Source organism: Dermochelys coriacea, chromosome 2 (genome assembly GCF_009764565.3).
Source record: "Dermochelys coriacea isolate rDerCor1 chromosome 2, rDerCor1.pri.v4, whole genome shotgun sequence".
Lineage (NCBI taxonomy): Eukaryota > Metazoa > Chordata > Testudines > Dermochelyidae > Dermochelys > Dermochelys coriacea.
The window spans coordinates 79,920,004-79,938,221 of record NC_050069.1 but is presented as its reverse complement, the minus strand read 5'-3'; the positions used below and the strand labels follow the sequence as shown (position 1 = coordinate 79,938,221).

Here is an 18,218-nt window from a genome sequence, read left to right as displayed (position 1 = left end):
AGAAGTTAGGTCTGACTAGATTACCATGAGAGGATGAGAAGACTAGCTAAAATGGACGTGTGTAGACTGTTCTATTAAAATCTTTTTTTCTCTTATGCTTCATTCCTACTGCTAAAATAAACCATACTTTGGTTTTAAGAGGGATGACTGGGCATTATATACACCACTGGTCACAGACTCCTGAAGGGAAAAACTGCTGGTGTTTGAACTCACTTGGACCTGCAGGGTAAGCAAGGTCAATACACAGAGTGCGGTAGCCCTGGGCCTTGTCTCGGAGTGAGAAAATTGTGAAACCCCACCCCCCTAATGCTTGATGCCTGAGGGAGTGCACTCAGAGACCAGAACAGGGACAGAAATGCACTGGACCCTGTATTGTGGCACTCTCTAAGGGCATGTTTAATTTTTGGCCCAAACTTTCACTGAGCTCAATGGGAGTAAGGAGTACAGGATCACAGACAGGCTATATAGTTCAGTTTGGCTAACTATAGTTCATTAACCACTTTAGAAATCTAATTCTGATTGTCTTTAAAATAATATACATATGTTTTCAGGCAGGGGAATCCTTGCAGCTTGTAACAGTCAGAACAGATCAGATGTCAAATGTCAGTTGGCTTGCTTATTTGCATTTGAAGTGGAGTCAGAGTCATAACAGGGATTATGGAAATGACATCTCGGGGTAATATATGTCTTTACTAGTTATCTCAATCAGGACATACTCTTTTTAACAACCAGGTTCACTGTAGTGTCTGGAACACAAAGCTGGCTTCTTTGTGCTTTATGCACCAATAATAAAGAGCTACAGTGAAGGGGACAATTGGAAGGAACCAGAGGAGGTACAGAAGTGTGAATATCAGCTCCCAGTCTGCTTTCTCATTCTCCTACACCTCAAGGATACCTCTGTATGGGTGCTTCCTGGGGAACTAGATTTGGGGATGTGGAGATGGTGAAGTTGGGATTGACGTATGAGTGCTGGGGATCAGCCACTCTCTACAGCTTGTTCAAGGGCAAGGAGACACAAGCCTGGAGACTGAATCTCCAGAGTGACTCCTATGTGCTGACGGACCCCTCCAATGCTACCAACCCTAATGGGATCTCTCTGCCAGGTTGCTGGCAGGTATTATTAGGTATTATTAGACCCTATCTACTGGAGTCAATGGAAAGACTTCCATTAACTTCAGAGGAGTCTATATAAATCCCACTGTATCCCCCCTCCCCATTTTTTTTTTTTGCTGATGGGGAAACTGTAGCACAGTGATGTTAAGTAACTTGCCCAAGATCACACATGAAGTTTATGGCAAAGCCAGCAATGCAGCCCAGAAATCCTTGTTCCCATACCTGTGCTTCAGTCATGTTTCCTCAGTACATTAAACAGATAACACTCAGAAGTCTCAGGAACCAGATGTTTTTGCCTAAACTACCTCTTCTCTGACAATAACAACATTTTAATATTGAGATTATTTTAACAGCACACATGAGTGATTGGGAGCCACTTGGTTTCCCCTTGTTTCTGTTATATTTATTTGAGAGATTTGTCTCTGTGTTTTAGTTTTAAATTTTATTTTAAGTACAGCTGATGGCACCTTTTTCAGCAGCACAGCAGCTATTAATTCTAGCTGCCCTATTTTTCTGTTTTCTTTTTCCTTTAACAATTTTTTTTCATTGGCTTTCATCAGTTCAGCCAAGGCCTGTGAACCTGGCAAGTTTAAAAAAATGTGTGCGGCTTGTTCATTACGTTTACTTAAGAAGGGTGCAGACTGCTGTGATGTGAAGCCAGGAGATTCAATGCAAGCGAGCAGCATAGCTACCAATGTTGAGAGGAGAGACTTGGAGTTTGTCTGGTGTTCTATCAGTACTATCCTCATACATGCGTTGCTGATTAACTGCATTACTTACACAGGGGGTTATACAGTATGTGAGATTCAAACATTTAAGCCCCAGCATGTTCACTTGTTCTATGCATAGCTAATCTTAAAACAAGGAACATTTAGTTAGGGCTACAGCTGAGCAAAACGCTTTGATGTTCATAAGCATGATCTGCTTTTCACTGCGTAACAATGTAATTTCATACATATATGTGTTTGTGCATACGTGGGTGTTTATGTGCATGTGTGTATATAAATGTGCTCCTATACAATGTGTGTACACAAATGTCCATATATTTATCTAGCTAAACTTTTCTTCTGTTGCACTGTTTCTTCAGTGCACAAATTGCACTGAAATACAGGGACAAGCACATCACACTTTTTTATTAGTGCTGGGGGCGGAGGGGAAAGAGAAGATCAATATGGTATATTTTTTTCTCTGTGCAATGAAAAGCATGGTGGTGGCTGCCACTGACTGATGAAGAATTCTGCAAATAATTAGTCTGTGCTAAAGCACCTCATTACGTTACTCCATCCTACTTTCCCCCTTCGCCTTCTTGTTTGCTTCATCTACTGTTATATCTTGTGTTTTAGATTTCAGCTCCTTGAATAGGGACTGTTAATTTTTTATATGCTTCTACGATGGCTAGCACAGTGGATCTATGACCCAGTCAAGATCTCTAGGTGCTATTAAATACAAGACTTCCAGATGTTTTCATTTTGCTATTTTGGTTTTAAAAGTTCACAATTCCAGACTTTGTTCACATCACAAAATTTCCATAAATATTAGGGAAAGAAATGTTAAACCTCTGGGCATGGATCAAGTAAACTTAACATTCTCTTAATTGCATCTCTTTTTACATTAGATCTGCTTAAAAATTCTATTCAAACAATAATGTCATCATTAAGGGCCTTTCAGTGTGGCAGAAGTGACAATAGTTATTTCCAATATGTAATTAGGACATGTAAAAATCTTCACTATAAACAGAATTTTAATACCACAGACATCATCATAAGAGAGATTTTATTTTATGGATTGCTTTTATCCTATTTTGAGCCTCAAGCATGAGCTAGTATCTTTATTAATGTAAAATGAAACAATGACAGAATCACGTCTTGGCATTGAAAGTTGTTTTATATCAGCTTTTTCAGCAGCTTCAGAAAGTTCTTCAGTGTTAAGGAAGTGTAGGGGCAGATCTGATGCAATATACAGGGTTTACTATGTTAAGCAATATTCCATGCTTAGACGTTCACTCTCAATAATTTAATTTCCGTTAGTGTTGATTTTATTTTTATCAGTAGGTAAGAAGATAATGATAGAAGAAACATTAATATTTTTTAGAATGTATGCATTTTAGAAGTGTTTGTCCTATCTGATTTAGCTAGTATTAATTTTCATTTTCAATCTTCATTGAAACATACACAAAAGAACCCCTCATCCTGTTAAAGTTTGCTGTTCACACTAGAGCAGAGGGATGTCAAATACTATCAGGTACTAAATTAGCAAGGACATTTTCAGTGAAATCGATTTCTTGAGCCTTTGGAATCCTTGAAATCACTCAAAGTCCTTGTTGCTTTTCAGGTACCCCATTAATCTTCATAGGGTTCTATTGACATTGCTGGCTGTGGCTTTCCTTCTCTGCTCTCAGAGCAGTTGGGAACAGACCACAAAGGGTCAGGGATTCAGTTCTAATTCAGCAGAATTAGGTCTCTCAACAGAACAGAAATGATATTGAATGGATTTGTAAAGACAGGGGTGTAAATTACAACAAAAGTGGTGAACCTACTCCCTGATAAAGCCACTGCCAGCAACGATCTCATTGCTGAATTACCTTTGGTTGCCTGTAAGTGTGGTTTGAAATCTAATAAAGATCTGGTTCAGAGCTGAGTTAGCCAGTCTCATTGAAATTCTGCATCTTCTGATAATGAATAGGGAAATAAAGCAGGGAGTAAGGATTTTGGTTGGAGGGAAGGAAGGAGGTGGATTGCAGTTGTTGGGCCCCATTTACAGGGAGAAAAACAGCAATCAATGTAATAGCGGTAGAAAGCAGTCAAAAAAGGACAAAGGCTACAGCCTGACATCTTTTATTCCTGAGCCCAGGTGGAGCTATAATTGGCAGTCCCAGCTTGGAGATGAATACAGTGTGAAAGAACTCTTCCCTTGGAATGGCAGACAAAGAGTGCCTTGGGTGTTTAGAAGAACAAGCAAAGAATATCTATAGTTCTTTAGAAAAAAAGCAGCCAATGTAGTCATGGGGGGAAAAAAGTTGGCATGTTATGAAACTTGTGACTGGAATTTGTGATTGCCATACTACTTGAACTCCCTATTCTCCCATTTAGCTCCCTTCTCACCAGTTCTTATAAAGCAGCAACAACAGTCCGCTAAAGAATGTCCGACATCTGCCCTAAGTGTTGCTGGTCACATCTTCTAATTTGTGTGCCAAATACTAACCTTGTTATTTTCAATTAGCAGGGGTGACAGACAATCCAGGCAGGTTCTGTTATGAATACCGACATTTAGATTTAACTAAAGATAGTGATAGCTTTTCTGCTAAACAGGAAAGAGAAGACACTTTTTTTCCTGGAAAATTCTCACCTACTGCTTAGAATTCCAGTTACAGGGCCATGTTCTACATGTGCATGCCCTTCTTGTTAAAATGTGAGAAATTAAATATAGACAGACAGATAAAAGTGATTCATGCCCTTTTCAAGATAATTTACTATCAGTACTTTGCTTTCTCCTTTCCTCCCCTCCCCCGTTTTCAACCCTGTAAAAAGTCTTTTGATTAAGTTCTTCAGGAACCTCTAAGGTGCAGACCAAAAAGTACACAGAGTTGCCCATAACAAGTACTTTATTTCTCTTTTGTAAACAAAGCAACAAGCCTGCAAGAAAATATCTGATAATACATAAAATAGACCAACTAGGGAAGACCAGTATTTACATCTCCTAATAATCTAATAACTGCATTAAAATTAGTCAGACATCTACTCTTCCAATTAACCAGCACAAAATGCTCATTTTCTTTTCAGCAAGCATTTTCAAGTCTGCTTAACTATCATTTAGTCTGTGAGGGACATAAATAAGATAGATAGATGATGTGAATGTGTTGGTTTATTCTGGTGTCATGAACAAGAATAAACCAGTAATTTAGTCTCTGATGATGATAATGTGAATTGTAATACATGGCCACTGACCTTGCTTACATTTCAAGTTTTAATTTGAAAAGTTTTGATGAAAACATTTAAAATCTGTAGAAGCTGAAGCTATCAGTCATGATTTTCCATCAGAACATCTGTATATGTCTGATTTATGTAGTATACTCTTTGCCGAAAGGCTCCCTTGTGTCAGCGTGTGAAGCAACAGGTATTTTCATCTCTGGCACTCCCTGCAGAACATCTGTTTTTGCATGCCACTCAGCCCTCCAGCTGAGAAGCAGCTAGTCCAAACCCCTCCCAGGGTAACAGATGTGCATGTAGAGTCTAAAGTTGCAAAGAATCAATGTCTCTTCTGGATCTGGTGCACAATCCCTTTCTTGAGGTTCCACTGCCTCTCCCCAACTCTGGTATCAAGCACTCCTGGATCCACTGAAGTCTTCCTGAGGTTTCCAGTGTCCAACAGTCTCTGGCGCTTCAGCTCTTTACAGGAGCCAGTATTCCTCTTTACTCCCTATGGCTTCTTCTTTAAGACTGAACTTTCCTCTTTTTTATGGGCCCTATGTGTCCATTCAGTTGCCAATGCAGCCCCTGTGGCTGTGAAGCAATTAATTAGCAACCGCTTTTGCGTCTGTACCATAACTAATTAACTATTAACCCATTTCTAGACCATGATGAGTTTCACCCAATCACATTGACCTTAGATCCTTTTAAAAATCCCCTTTTGTATACATGTTGGGTAAAATTCTCCAAAACAACTACGTGGTTTTGGACGCCAAGTTCCTCTGAATTTCAAACTCATACTTGTCTCCCTATGCAGGGGTTAAGGCTAAGGGTCAGATTTTAAAGGTACTTAGGAGCCTAAACTCCCATTGATTTCATTCTATTCTATTTTAATCTCTTTGTATTAACCTAGGCGACCCATTTAGTTATTTTGCACCCCAGTCTCTCTATGTGTAAAATTTGATAAGGATGCTTAGTACACAGTGGCTTCATTAATTAAGTCCTGATTTTTAAGTATGTTAATAGATACATACATACACTACCTCAGATGCAGGTGCAAAACCACTGATTTGCATGCACATGACTAGATATGTGCCATATAAATACAAAACATCATGATTCGGTAACAATCTTTCTTATTAGTTAATGAATATTGTGTTGAACCTATATATGGATTTAATTTATATTTGAAATGTTTATTGCATATTTATTACCCTAACGCCTTAAGTAGGCACAACATCTTGCAAACATGTAACAAAGCAAGGACTAGTTTACAAACACAACAATTAAAAGATCAAGCACTGAGTTAGGCCTATAGGTAAATAAAACCATATGCAGGAGAAACACAAACATTAGCTTAGGCAGGTTGCTAACTGTGACTTCTGCTTTTCTGCTAACTCTGTTTGTTCCCTCATCCTCCCAATACACCCCCATATTGTTCATCAGTTTTGTTCACCACTTGTCACATAGACCATGACTCCTTGGGACAGGGACCGTTTTCTTTGTTACATGTCTGTACAGTGCATAGTATAATGAATTATTTATTAGGTTCTCAGGCTCTACCATAATGAAAATGAACAACAACAACCACCAGGCTGTGCAGGAGTGTTTTTGGCTGGGTGGAAAACAGGAGGAGGCAGTAAAATCATAGTGCACATTAAAGAATGAGTCAGTAGGGAAGCAGACAACTTCATAGTCCTTGAGGTTGCATGGATTATGGCACACGGAGGATTAATCGTGAAACTTGCTCTTGATTCAGAAGAGTGGATTGGCATCTGCCCATATTGTTTAATTTATTCACACAGCTAGAATTAACCTCTGTAACTGTGAATCAGGACCCAGCTGGAACTACTACCCCCAACTGACAAAACCCAGAAACCTATTTTACTTGTAATTTAATTTTACCATAAGACAGCCAGTGTGCCTCTCACGTTCAGCCTCTCCATTTTATTTTCATTATTTTAATATACATCTTGTGACTTTGCTGTTCACACAGTGTGCTGGACTGAGAGTTCTAGGAAATGAAGCCTACTCTTTATCCAGAGCACACATACAGCATGACCAACAGAAGTTCAAGCCAATGCTCTAACCTGAGGCATTACCTCAAGGAATATCAAGCTGGAGGAGTAATAGGGTGACCTATGCAGTCCTTGTCCTCTATGCTGAGGAGGCGAAAATAGACTGTAATTGGGGCCAAGGATAATGGTACTGTGTTTTTTGTTTGTTTGTTTGTGAATGGGACACTTATCCAGTAGGTAATGGATTTAGGTCACATAATACGGGAAGTCATATATAGCCCTGAACAGAAGAGTTGTGGGGTGTTTATTTTATTTTATTTTATTTTATTTATTCTCTAATTTTTAAAATACTCATCACAACTGTCTTTGGAGTCTTGAGCATATATTCACGTAATATGGAATAAGGTATTAACTGTCAGCTCAAAAAAGACAGACCCTGGGTAACATAAATACACCTTCCTTTGCCCAAAGCCTTAGTAAATGGATGAACTACTAGTCCATTCCTTGAGGGTTAATGCACTCAGGATCTACCAGGGAAAATGAGAAAGAGTTGAAGACCCTCCACTGAAAATGATCTGGCATCAGTCCCCAAATGTTTAGACAGTTAGCAAGAACTTAGCTGCCATGGTGCTGAATGGGGAGGGAGTTGGCTTCTCAGATACGCAGGACCCAGTTCATGCAGGGCTTTAAAGATCAACCTCATGAATCACACCTACACTCAGGAAGCCATTGACGTTTTGAATCACTAGTATAACAAATTCTCTATGGCTTATTCTGCTAATCAACTTGATCATCACATTCTGCGTCAGTGGTCAATTTAAGCAGGGCAGATTATAATGGTCCATCCTGTAGGTCAATGGCATGGTAACTGTGGCAATATCCATATCTGAGAAAAATCATTACAGCAGTAATACTGATCATAGATGAAAAAAGGCACTTCTGGCCACCAGAGTCACTTTGAACTCCAGGAGTAACCAAGGGTCTGGTTACATCCCTATACTGCAAATGACACTGATAAAGAGCAGGAACGTTTCCTCAACGATGGGACAGACGTCATCCCTGCCATAAACTCTAGATTCTTTCTCCAGGAAACTAGCTTCAGCCAGTTTTGCTCTCATCCAAGTTGCCCTCTCAGCCAGATACTAGGGAAACGAAGACACTATGCTATGCAGCTCTGATAAAAAAGAAATACAGAGCTACATCATCATTAGTGTACTGATGGCACCACACTTCAAATCACCAGACAAACTAATCCATTGTTCTTCTATACAGTTAAACTTCAGGAGTGACAGGATAGACGCCAGTCAGAGCCTCTGTCTGGATAAGCAATTGCCCAACAACAACTTTGGGGAAATTTCTGAAAGCAAGAAACTGAACTAACTCAAATGCAATCCCATCCAACCCTGACATAGTTTGCCAAAGTAAAAATAGCCTTCTTTTGTGTTTCATTACAAACTTGACTCTCAGATCATGTTCATTAAAGGCTCATTAACTAATCAAACTTGGGCTAAGTTTAGAGCAAAATGGACATTTTACATATTGTTGATTAATAGATTAGCCAGCTGATTGACTATATTTAGATACATAGATTTTAAGGTGAGAAGGGACCATCATAATCATCTAGTCTGACCTCCTGCACATCATAAGTCACAGAACCTCACTCACCCATTCCTGTAGTAGGTCGATAACATTACTGAAATCCTCAAGTCTTCATTTAAAGACTTCAAGTTATGTTTGCTCAAGTTCAAACCAGCAAGTAACCTGTGGCCCACGCTGCATAAGAAGGCAACCCTCTGTTCCTCAGAGTCTCTGCCCACTTGGCCTGGGGGAAAATTCCTTCCTGACCTTAAACATGTCAATCTGTTAGACCTTGAACGTGTGGGCAAGACCAACCCACCAGACACCTGGGAAAGAATTCTTTGTAGTAACTCAGAGCCCTTCCCTTCTAGTGTCCCATCTCCTGCTGTTGGGGACATTTGCTAATAGCCATTGCAGTTGGGCCATATACCATTGTAGGCAATCTCATCATAACATCCCCTCCATAAACATATCATGCTCAGTTTTAAAACAAGTTAGGTTTTTTGCCCCCACTGCTTCCCTTGAAAGGCTGTTCCGGGTTTTCACTCCTCTGATGATCAGAAACCTTCATCTAATTTCAAGCCTAAATTTATTGATGACCAGTTTATATCTATTTGTTCTTATGCCAACATTGGCCCTAAACTGAAATATCTCCTCTCCCTCCCTGGTGTATATCCATCTGGTGTATTTATGGAGATCAATTGTATCTCCCTGCATCCTTCACTTTGTTAGACTAAACAAGCCAAGCTCCTTAGGTTTGCTTTGATCATCCTAGTAGCCCTTCTCTGCAACTGTTACAATTGAATTAATCTTTCTTAAAAGTGGGAGACCAGAACTGCACACAGAATTCCAGATGAGGTCTCACCAGTGCCTTGTTTTATGGTAATAACGCTTTCCTGGCTCTATTGGAAATATCTTGCCTGCTGCATCCTAGGATTGCGTTAGCCTCGTTCATGACTGCATCACATTGGCAGCTAATAGTCATCCTGTGATTGACCAATATAATCTTTATCCTCCTCTGTTGCTTCAAACTGATATGTCCCCAGTTTATAGCAAAAACTCTTGTTAGTCCCAAAGTGCATGACCTTACATTTTTCATGATTAAATTTCTTCCCATGTTTATAACTTCAGTTTTCAAGGTCATTCAGATCTTCTTGTATGATATTCCATTCCTCCTCTTTGACAAAACATCCCAACTTTGAATCATCTGCATATTTTATTACCACAGTCCCACTTTTTTGGTGCCAATTTCATTAATCCTTGAGGAACCTAGTAACCACCCTCCAGCTGACAGTTCACTATTCAACATGACTCATTGTAGTCTCCCCTTTAACCAGTTCCTTACCTATCTTCTGATTCTCATATTAATCCCCATCTTCTCCAATTTAACTAATAATTTCCAGTGCGGAATGGTATCAAATTAAGGTAGATTAGATTTACTGCATTTGGGACTGGTGGTTCATTATGAAAACTATTTATGAGACCAAATAATCAAACATAGCAATTTATTGATTAAAAATCACTATCAGTACAGTACAGAAAATAAAGAGTTAATATGGACCAATCCCTCTGTGAATCAGTTTCTCATAGTGCTGTTCAGTTCACCTTACTGAGAAGGTGTGCTTCCCCCAAACTAGCTATATTTATAATATACCAGTTTATAAGTTTAAAGCACTCTATACATCACCCAAGATTGATATTCACCAATCAGTTTTTTTCCTTGTTTTTCTGGTACCAGGGTGTACTCCTTATCTCTTGTTTTTGAACACAGCACTCCAAGCCAGTTGGGCCATGAAGACCCTACCTTGTACTGTGGTAGAACACTCATATATCTTGATTTTGACAGGGTTTATACTTGCTAGTGCCAAATGTAACATATAGACTTATAGGATATTGTGATAGCCTTGTAAGGTTTTGTGTGATATATATCTCTTGATATAAGTGAACAAGAGTGAACTTAATACAATTTAACATAGATCTGTGCTAACATTCATATATGATATAATGTCTATAACATTAATGTGATGTGTAATGCATATTAATGTACATACATCGTATATGTTGGTTAACAATAGTTTTGACAAGGAAGAAGTGAATCTTAGTGGTTTTGAATGAGCTTTATTTTTTCAGTTGGGGTTTGCAAAGTCAAAACTGTGGACACGCACACAAAAACTGAAATATGTTCACTTGGCTCTCTGCAAAATGAAACTGTGATGTTTCACACAGCCCTAAACCAAGACATTGGATGGAAAAGATGTTCGTTCACTCCTGGTGATCCAGATTTGAGAGTCTGCATAACTTACTACGAGTCTCCTGAGCCATCCATTTCCTGTCTTTTCACTTTTTAAACCAGTGCATTACATTTTTAGGCAAGACTTTTAATAAGTCTTCTATGACTCTCTGTGACTGTCTCAGACAGCTTCTATGACTTCCCCACTTCACCTTGTAACATTTCTGAACATGCTCTGTTGGTCCTAGTAGTAGATGTGTTGTGTATCATATGTTATCATCAGGGAATACAAATCCTGAAGCAAGATAGAAAAGGGAAGTGGGAAGGCTTGTACAAAGGCATTCTGGAATGTCTGCTTTTTTCTGGGACATACTGTTGCTTATGGTAGGGACTGGAGAACTTTCTGTGGATTGAAGTTTGGCAGACATCACAAACTGTTTTGTAAGGGGTCAAACCACCAGTCTAAGATCACAAACATTTTTTTCCTGTAATTTAAGCCCATTTCTCCTTCATGGTGATGATTCAGCTAAAGCAAAAGTATTTCTAGCTCAAGGAAATCCTGTGTTATGTGAGGGCACTCTATTCAGTAAGCTATATGTTATCTATATTTAATTGGTATTTTCTCTATCCCACTCAGTTTCTTATCCCTCTCTCACAGTTATTCACAGTTCTCAGCATTTGTTTATCACTCTGCTCACTCTCTGATCCTTTTCTCATCCTGGATAAAAATGTCAAAAGCACCTAAGTCACTTAGGAACCTAAGGCAATTGAAAGGAAAAATGGGACTCAGGCTCCTGCACAATTAAATGCTTGTGAAAATGGGATCTAGGCTTCTAAGTCCCTTAACTGATTTTTTAATTTAACCCCCTCTATTTGTGAGGAAGATGACAATATTGATTTATTTGTATTGCAGTAGCACTTAGGAGCCCCAGTCATGGAACAGGGCTGCATCGCGCTGGGTGCCAAGCAAACATATAACCAAAAGACAGTCCCTGACGCAAAAAGCTTCAGGTTTTTTCTATCTGTTCCCTGCCTTCTTCATTTTTCAGTCTTTCCTAAGCAAAACACAAATCTGATAATGTTCAAGTTTAAGTCTACAATGTTTGAGTGGATTTAGAGTTAGAGAAAACTGATTTCACCCATCTCTAAGTCACAGAAGTCTGCAAAAGCTGAAACCTATAAGAAAACAAAAAACAACCCACCATATAAACAAACAAAAAATGTTGGATACAGTTAACAAATGATAGAATTAAAAAAACAAACCTAAAGACAATAATTTTTAGGTATAGCCAGTACTTAATATATAATATAATTACTTGGCAAATATGAGTTGATGCAATATGATTTTCCAAGTGGCCACACTTTATCTGAAGTAGTTGTTCTTATGGGTTATATATTTCTTTGGATGGAATGTGATCCATAGGTGCAATGGATGTTATTTGTGAATCAAGAGTAAAGTGCATCCAAGTCTCTTTGATTCCAAATCAATGGGATCATTTCCCTTTTTCTTTTTTAAAAAAGAAGTACTTGTGGCACCTTAGAGACTAACAAATTTATTTGAGCATAAGCTTTCGTGAGCTCCAGCTCACTTCATCGAATGCATTCAGTGGAAAATACAGTGGGGAGATTTATATACATAGAGAACATGAAACAATGGGTGTTACCATACACACTGTAACGAGAGTGATCACTTAAGGTGAGCTATTACCAGCAGGAGAGTGGCGGGGGGGGAGAGGGGGATGGGGGACTCGGGGGACGGACGGACGACCTTTTGTAGTGATAATCAAGGTTGGCCATTTCCAGCAGTTGACAAGAACGTCTGAGGAACTGGGGTTGGGGTGGGGTGGGGGGGGGGAATAAACAAGGGGAAATAGTTTTACTTTGTGTAATGACCCATCAACTCCCAGTCTCTATTCAAGCCTAAGTTAATTGTATCCAGTTTGCAAATTAATTCCAATTCAGCAGTCTCTAGTTGGAGTCTGTTTTTGAAGTTTTTTTGTTGGTTAGTTCTCACAGAGGATTCCCCTGGAGAACAGCTAGGCTTTTGCTTTGGGCAGGAGTAAAGGGAGAAGAGTTTCTTATATGAGAGTGTCTACATGTTGTTCACTGGTCGAATTTACATTAAAAACCCAATACAAAACTGTAAACTATTTAGATTTCCCAGATCATGGTAGAATTCTTCAGATATTTCCAAATCAAATACCCCATTAGCCTGCTGGATGTTGCTAAAAGAGTCACAAAAAAGGATGGGAATCACTTGTTTATAAAGGAGAAGAAACAGGAAAGATTTTTAATGAACTTTACTCCCTATTTTTCACAATCAGAAATGTCAAATGATGGAATTACAATTTGTTCTTTGGGTTGTTTCAATCCAAGTTTCACATAACAACTAAGCATATCAGACATTTTGATTCTGCTACATTGCAGGGGCACAAAAGACCCAACTATATATTAATTCATTAATAAAATGTTCAGTCTGTGGGATAAAATAATGGGCTAGATCCTCAGCTAGTGTAAATCAGCATTGCTACATTGCAGTCATAGAGTTTAAGAGTTTAAGACCAGAAGGGACCATCAGATTATCCAGTCATGGAACTATGGTAACTCACAACAGCTGAGGCTCTGTCCCATTGACTTTTATTTATTGTCCTGTTCCATTTACAGTACATACCATTAGTATATATAAAGTGAAAGTGGTCCAGATTTTTGCTTGGTCTACTGAGATGTATGCAGCAGTGGGCAGGGTGTCAGGAGTCTTCTCCTCTCCTTCTTTACACATCCCGCATAAAACCAGGCAGAATTTTAGCCCCTCATGGCAAAAAGTTTCTTTCATGTCCTCATGAAGGATCTTTACTTCCAAATTTTGCTCTTCCATGTGTACAGAAATTTCACTAACCACAAGGGGACTTCTGCACATATGGGGAGAGCAGAATACCTGAGTTAAAATCTGTCCTGGGGAAGGAGAAGAATGTCATTCTTAAACTGTGACCCTCCTCCTCCTATATTCATAATAGGCTCCTCTACATATTCTCTACAAAACAGGGGATGGGGAACATGCATGAATGTGCAGACACTGTTATCATGGCTTTGCATATCTGAGACCTGGATTCATTCCTTAGTGATGCTCCTTCTAACTATGTTTCTGGGTAAGCAGGAAGTGATACTTTCCTACCTCATTTTGCAACTTTTCCAATTGAATTTCAAACATTTGTACTGAAATACAAATATCGTGATGGAGATGTACCCTATATTGTGATGCTGTGTATCCTAACTCTCTTTTCAGGGGAACTACCTATGAATTCACCTGACTGTACAGACAGTTTAGGTCTGACTTAGAAAACATAGTAAAATATAAAGCTTCAAGAGTCAGAGTCTAAGGTCTGAAGATAATCTAGGCTCATCTCCTGTATATCATAGCCCACCAACACCACCCTCACACTAAACCCAACAAAAATAATTAAAGCAAAGTATTACAGCCCACAGGAGACTAAACTAGCAATTGCCACAGGCAGAGAATAGGAGGGACTGAGGTGCACCAATACAGAGGCCTCGCAATGGCATGTAATTGATTGAGACATAGGGAGATAATCCGAGAAAATGACTGGCACTCCATGATGCAAAGGTGTAAACAAGGATGAAATGCATCTAGAAACTGTCATTTCTCCAACATTTCCTTTTATGAATTGAAATTTCTTTCTTCTTTCTCTTTCTTCTTTCTTTCTTTCTTTCTTTCTTTCTTCTTTCTTTCTTTCTTTCTTTCTTTCTTTCTTTCTTTCTTTCATTTTGATTCTTTGATGTACTGAAGTAATAACCCTTCTCTTCTGAAAGCAGGGTTTTCAGCTGCTAAGTGGTACAACTCAGTTATATAGTCAGTAGTTTCCTTGTGGCCCCTGCTTTCCCAAAGCACAGGTAGGCTATTTCTGGTATGCAGCTTTAAGACAGATAATGAAACTCATTCTGAGCCATACATGGAGAAACCTAGTAAGCAATATAAAACATTTGTATTTATGATAATAAAAGTGGCCTGAAAATCAATGTGCACTGGAGACCATATCAGAGGTAGAAGCGAAACTGAAACAGCTTAATGGGACTAAATCGGGGGGCCCAGATAATCTTCATCCAAGAATATTAAAGGAATTGGCACCTGAAATTGCAAGCCCATTAGCAAGAATTTTTAATGAATCTGTAAACTCAGGAATAGAACCGAATGATTGGAGAATTGCTAATATAGTTCCTATTTTTAAGAAAGGAAAAAAAAGTGATCCGGGTAACTACAGGCCAGTTAGTTTGACATCTGTAGTATGCAAGGTCCTGGAAAAAATTTTGAAGGAGAAATTAGTTAAGGACATTGGAGTCAATGGTAAATGGGAGAAAATACAACATGGTTTTACAAAAGGTAGATCGTGCCAAACCAACCTAATCTCCTTTTTTGAAAAAGTAACAGATTTTTTAGATAAAGGAAATGCAGTGGATCTAATTTACCTAGATTTCAGTAAGGCATTTGATACCGTGCCACATGGGGAATTATTAGTTAAATTGGAGAAGATGGGGATCAATATGAACATCAAAAGGTGGATAAGGAATTGGTTAAAGGGGAGACTGCAACGGGTCCTACTGAAAGGCGAACTGTCAGGTTGGAGGGAGGTTACCAGTGGAGTTCCTCAGGGATCGGTTTTGGGACCAATCTTATTTAATCTTTTTATTACTGACCTTGGCACAAAAAGTGGGAGTGTGCTAATAAAGTTTGCAGATGATACAAAGCTGGGAGGTATTGCCAATTCGGAGAAGGATCGGGATTTATACAGGAGGATCTGGATGACCTTGTAAACTGGAGTAATAGTAATAAGATGAAATTTAATAGTGAGAAGTGTAAGGTTATGCATTTAGGGATTAATAACAAGAATTTTAGTTATAAGTTGGGGATGCATCAATTAGAAGTAACGGAAGAGGAGAAGGACCTTGGAGTATTGGTTGATCATAGGATGACTATGAGCTGCCAATGTGATATGGCTGTGAAAAAAAGCTAATGTGGTTTTGGGATGCATCAGGAGAGGCATTTCCAGTAGGGATAAGGAGGTTTTAGTACCGTTATACAAGGCACTGGTGAGACCTCACCTAGAATACTGTGTGCAGTTCTGGTCTCCCATGTTTAAAAAGGATGAATTCAAACTGGAGCAGGTACAGAGAAGGGTTACTAGGATGATCCGAGGAATGGAAAACTTGTCTTATGAAAGGAGACTTAAGGAGCTTGGCTTGTTTAGCCTAACTAAAAGAAGGTTGAGGGGAGATATGATTGCTCTCTATAAATATATCAGAGGGATCAATATAGGAGAGGGAGAGGAATTATTTAAGCTCAGCACCAATGTGGACACAAGAACAAATGGGTATAAACTGGCCACCAACTTTAGACTTGAAATCAGACGAAGGTTTTTAACCATAAGAGGAATGAAGTTTTGGAATAACCTTCCAAGGGAAGCAGTGGGGGCAAAAGATCTATCTGGTTTTAAGATTCTACTCGATAAGTTTATGGAGGAGATGGTATGATGGGATTTTGGTAAGTAATTGATCTTTAAATATTCAGGGTAAATAGGCCAAATCCCCTGAGATGGGATATTAGATGGATGGGATCTGATTTACTATAGAAAATTCTTTCCTGGGTATCTGGCTGGTGAATCTTGCCCATGTGCTCAGGGTTTAGCTGATTGCCATATTTGGGGTCGGGAAGGAATTTTCCTCCAGGGCAGATTGGAGAGGCCCTGGAGGTTTTTTTGCCTTCCTCTGTAGCATGGGGCATGGTTGACTGGAGGGAGGCTTCTCTGCTCCTTGAAGTTTTGAACCATGATTTAAGGACTTCAATAGCTCAGACATGGGTGAGGTTTTTCATAGGAGTGGTGGGTGACATTCTGTGGCCTGCGCTGTGCAGGAGGTCGGACTAGATGATCAGAATGGTCCCTTCTGACCTTAGTATCTATGAATCTATGACTGGAAATGGTACTGATTTCACTACCATTTCGAGACCAGCTTTAAAGGCATCTACCAATGTCATCTGCACACTGACACTAAAGTAATTTCATTTGACAGGAATCAGTTAAACGCTTTAGGTTTAAAAATGATAACATATTAAACAAGGCTCTTTTTGCTGAAAAATCATTGAATCTATGATGAAATGTTCCATAAGAAAGGCATATTCCAGACTCTCCTCCTTCTCCCCACACACAATGGGCCAGAGCTCTGATCAGTGCAGGAGAAGGAGAGGGTTGGGATGGGCCAGCCGTAAGGAACCAATTATAGGTTTCTGATCCTGAGGTGCCTGCTCTGGCCCTCACAATGCTTAGAGCACCCTATGCCAGTATATCTGATCTTTTCCTGTTCTGCATTTGGATGATACTGAGATCTTGCAGAAAAGCCAGAGAGACGCACACAGACCTGCCACAGACTGGAACCTCAATCTCCCATATGCCAGGTGAGGGCCCTAACCACAGGCTATTAGCTATAGCTTGCTATTGCTTGCTCTCATTTTGACCACAGATTCCTTTCTTGACCTGAGGAAGCTTCCTAACAAATCAGCATTTTCTGACAAAAAACAGGTTTAGTGAAATATTCCAAATCAGCTCTGTTCACTACAGCTGGAAGTAATCGATGTAAGTGGGTAAAGAAGTTAGATAAATTAACATCTGTAAATATGCAGACATAGTAATAAATTATGGGTGATCAAATATCATTATTTCAGAGCATAATGTGATCTGTAGGGATCAGTAAGGAATCCTTTCTACTATACAACCATACACAATTTGCTAGATGCAAATATGGGGTTTGGTTTGTTTCTCCCTGTAGCAGGGCAGTTACCCCGCTCCTGTGAAAGGCTAGGCTAATTGGGGAAGCAGCCACAACTGGAGCCACGTCTCAATCAGGCCACAGCTGGCCCTGATAAAAGGACTGTGAGCCAGGAGCTGAGTCAGTCTCTCTCTAGCTCTGGAGAGAGAAGGACCTGTCTGTGAGGGACAGAAGGGTACCTGAGGTAGAGTAGTGCTGGGGAAAGGCAAAAGGAGCTGGGGAGCTCCAGCCTGGTAATTCCCAAGGCTGCAGTCCTTGTGCAAGGCCTAAAGAAGGGCTGCAGAGGTATAGTTCAGGGTTAGGGAAAGGCCGTAGGTCCAAACCCCCCTTGCTAACGATGCGTGGCCATTACACTGCAGTCTGTCCCAGTGAGCAGGGGCTAGATAATGACTAGCAGTAGCCACTGAGTGAGGTGAGCTTAGAGCATTGGGGGTTCCCCTGGAAGGGGAGACCCAGAGTGTGGGGGTATATCTGGGGTGAACCCTGAGGTAAAGGTGCATTGGGGTCCAGGAGGGACACGGGGCCAGTGGCAGGTGAGAC

At 39.7% G+C, this 18,218-nt stretch overlaps 1 long non-coding RNA gene across 1 annotated transcript; it reads right to left on the bottom strand.

Annotated features, from left to right (window-relative positions):
• Positions 1 to 3,637: 3,637 nt before the first annotated feature.
• Positions 3,638 to 17,934, bottom strand: LOC122458458. Its single transcript, XR_006278512.1, has 3 exons — positions 17,782 to 17,934; positions 6,239 to 6,240; positions 3,638 to 3,648 (listed from the first exon to the last, which is right to left on the bottom strand). It is a non-coding gene; the product is annotated as an uncharacterized LOC122458458 (long non-coding RNA).
• Between the last annotated feature and the right edge of the window lie 284 nt (positions 17,935 to 18,218).